The sequence below is a fragment of the Anneissia japonica genome, unplaced genomic scaffold, assembly GCF_011630105.1.
Source record: "Anneissia japonica isolate Jap-2015-1 unplaced genomic scaffold, ASM1163010v1 scaffold287833_len2544123_cov190, whole genome shotgun sequence".
Classification (NCBI taxonomy): domain Eukaryota; kingdom Metazoa; phylum Echinodermata; class Crinoidea; order Comatulida; family Comatulidae; genus Anneissia; species Anneissia japonica.
The window spans coordinates 1,560,405-1,564,291 of record NW_022757233.1 but is presented as its reverse complement, the minus strand read 5'-3'; the positions used below and the strand labels follow the sequence as shown (position 1 = coordinate 1,564,291).

Genomic DNA, 3,887 nt, shown 5'->3' with positions numbered 1-3,887 from the left:
GTTTTAAAACTACATATATGCAGTTCTAATTTGTGATTAAAAAATATATACTGTGAGTATCAGAGCTGTATTAAATGTCAATAAGAATGGGTTGGAAAAGCATTGAAATCCTGAGCTAATAGGCCTACCAATAGTATGGATCAATAAAGCACAAGAATTCATAATGATGACTGTATTTTGCAATTCTTTACTTTATCACTTTTTATTTACTAGATATAAAAACAAACTGGAATAGACGCCCAGACAGTGACATTGGTGAATACATAACCTCCTTGGTGGCGGTAGAAATCGTTGCTATTATCCAAATAAAACACAAAACAATTAAAGCATAATCATGGATCAGTAAAGAATAAAACAACAATACAGCGCAGAATCGTATGGCCGGACGCCTTCTTAGTGAAAAAGTTTTCCTCCATTAGTGGAAAAGGAAGGGCGCCTTTTGCGTCTGGATATACTTGGCAACCGAAGGGCGCCCTGTACGTTGGGCATGAAGTATAGGAAACTTGCATGGTTAAAAAGAAGAGCGCCGCCTACGTTGGGCACGACTTCCGCCTCATTTTTAAAATGCAAGTCCTCTATCTTGTATTTCTAGTATCTTTGACAGTACACAGTATGTGCAGAATTCGTATTTCATTTTTCGTAACGTGGTAACAGTATGCCACATTATCCTCGAATATGCTTATTCTTTGGGAAGTAATATTTAAATAAGTGTAGGCCTAGATGAATTCTAAATTTTTGTGCAATTTTGTTTTCTTTTTTTATTTTGATTAATAATTCATCCTTGATTTGCTTATACTGTTGTTTTATTTGTTTTCTGAACTTCATAATCCCTATATCCCAAGCTCGAAATAATACCACGCTTTACAATCCCACGAAAATATTCATACAATTTGAATGCACAAAACTTTTTGTAGGGCTAGACTTCGTCACTGTTAGTGTTATGGTACAGAATCTAGGCCTAGATCGAGAGAATAAGTTTCCCCTTCGGGATTATTACTATTGTGTCAAATTTTTCCAATATTTTTAATGCAGACCTTAAAACAGTACTACGGTATATAAAATGCTAGGAGGCCTTATGAATCTTCTTGTTTAGTGTTTTTAGTGCTTGTCATGTCACAGGTGAGCAGTGTTTGACTAGCGAAAATGTACTCGATTAGCAGATGATTAGCTACTGTAGGCAAAGATCGAGTACAGTATATTCTTATAATACTGTCATAGAAAAATAGGCGAGCCACTCAATAATAAGGGTCATGTCATTTATATACAGTAGCCTTATCAAGCAAGGCATCGTCCTCAGGACTTAGGCCAAGGCACATGTATACACACACTACTGCTAGTCTTTGATAATCTATTTATACTGTACTGTACATGATCATTCTCCTTCCACCGCTCATTGTGGGTGATATGCAATGCCAGTCTTCAAAAAATGACGTCACACACATTCTGGCATTTCATTGAGTGATGGTGACATAATGCCATTTACCATACCTTTAGCAAAACGAAGTAGAAATACGGTACCGTATCTCTAGCCATGGCGAATAATATATATATTAAACCAAACTTGTACTAATAAAGTGTATGTGGGAGGAAGATATAATAATAATAATAATGACACATTAATACGATAACATTTTGCAGGCAGTGCAATTAATACTGCTTACACAGAATATGCACTCAATGATGGGCCGACGTGCACTGTGCGCTCATTGATCTCTACTATGAGATCAGTGTGTGCGCTTCACTGTATATAATTGATTTGGAACAGTTCATTTATTATTTATTATCAAAAGCGGACGGTAAGGTGTATTCTACCAAATATACCATATATCACTGCCCTTATTTCACTTAAGACTAACTCCGCTAAATCAGCGTTTACTTTCTCTTTGTAAGAAATATTTCCAAAGGGTCAAGAGGGTTTAAACCATCTCCTTCCATCACAAAATCAATTTACTTTACCAATGGTCAAAACTGAGAGGACTAAAAAATTTATTACAGTTTTTATCAATTATGGGGTGTTTCACAATTGGTACAGTAGATGGTTCTTAACGGGGCTCACTCTTCTTCACTACCAGTACATGATACTTCTCAGCGATAATAATTTTTGTGTTTGTTCTTTTTTTTGTGATTTTTCTTTTTGTGATGTAAAATGTGTTTTGTTTGTGTTTTGAATGTGATTAAATTGCTTTTGTAAATTTGCATATTTTTATAATTAATGAAATCCTTTTTAATGTAAATAAATATAAAATTGTTGATCGATCATGTAAATTTTTTAAAAAAATCTATTCTAAATTTTTGAATATTTTATTATATAATTCAATCATTGTATACTGTGGTTGCCAATAAAGATTTTTTTTATTTTGATTTTGATTATTTAGGGTGTTTCCACACGCTACAAATTAAACAAGTACAGTATCAACTTTATAAGGTATTGCTTTCATATTTCAATACAAATATATAATTTTTTATAAAACTATTGTACCGCAACAAGCCTAGAACACTCTGTACCTTCTCCATCACACTCACATGCAGAAAATGGAATCGTACAGCTCACGCCGGCGGCGACACTCAAACTGCTCAGAAAACTATGTTGCTTTTTAACAAAAACATTTATAAACTGCTTGTACCAAAAAACTATAAACCTTTACTGCTTAAAACTTAATGATAAGAATCTTTCTAGCTTATGATAGACTAGTCTTTAATGTAGTCGTTTTTTTATTCAAGAGAGCGCTGTATTCATGTGAGCATCGGATGGTTATATGCTTGTAATGCATTAGCATCTAGGGAGGAGTTTTAATGGACTTTATACTGTAAATCCTATTGGTCCGATGAAACTACTGAACCAATGAATTCATGTTTAGATATGACTTAGAAAGAAAAATGATGCTTTCAAATGCAGTTTTCCCTGTGAAAATTGACCTGCAGTACTACTCCTGTAGAGGGATTTATATTAAAAACAGCTAGGTGAATTCAGCCAATTTTACTGTTTTTAGGTTGTAATCACTAACAACCAACACAAATTAATTATGCATGTTGTAGAATGACAAAAGTTTTTTTAAAGTTGATATAAAATTATAATAAATAAAATTCAAGACATTTTAATCATGGACAAACCAAGACATTTCTTTATTTTGCACTGTACAGTACCACTAAAGCCAAAGGGACAGATGATGCAGTAACGTTATTAAAAATAATGATTGACTTACTGTGTAAATATATCAATATCAATCGTGACGTAATCATTCTCAGTATTATTTTCCTATTCCAAATTGTGCGGGCCCTCTGGAATTTTTTTCTTACATTCTAACCTTTGTATAATAATTCCACTAATGTAACTATTCTAATTGCCTACCTGGCTTAGCATTGAATATTTCCATTTCAGTTCTATACCAATTTGCATTAATAATTATTATTATAATTATACATTTATTTATTTTATTTATTTTTATTGGTTTATTTAGCATCCATTATAAATTTGTACAAAATATTCTTGTAAGCTGGGAAATTTCTAACTAATTTTAAAAGATATTTTTAATTGACAATGCCTATGGATAGAATTTTATGATCTGTCAGGGGTCTGTCATGCAAATTATTTTAAAAGGAATCATGGTATAGTATTCAATAAAGTGTGTTGATTTATTAAATAAATCAACACACTTTATTGAATACTATATGCCTAGGACTCACTTGATTTGAAAACGTGCATGATACAGTATACTGAAGTATGCTTTTTCCTTTATTTCTTCACCACGAAAATAATAATTCCATTTTAAAAACTCAAAAATGTGTGTATGTTCAACAAGTAGGTGGATTTATTAAGAAAGAAATATCAAATTATTATTATATTTAAAGCCCCATTCCCGGCAAAATTTCACTAAAAATTGACTTTT

At 32.2% G+C, this 3,887-nt stretch overlaps 1 protein-coding gene across 4 annotated transcripts in view; it reads left to right on the top strand.

Moving 5' to 3' along the window:
- The window catches only part of LOC117124579, a 10,845-nt gene that overhangs the window by 2,009 nt on the left and 4,949 nt on the right, over positions 1-3,887 (top strand). For 2 of the 4 annotated variants that reach the window (XM_033270867.1, XM_033270866.1), the window contains exon 2: positions 2,376-2,425. The exons of the other annotated variants lie outside the window; for them this stretch is intronic. The gene's annotated coding sequence lies outside the window, so the exon portion shown is untranslated. The remainder of the gene's footprint in view (positions 1-2,375; positions 2,426-3,887) is intronic. 4 annotated transcript variants of the gene reach the window in all.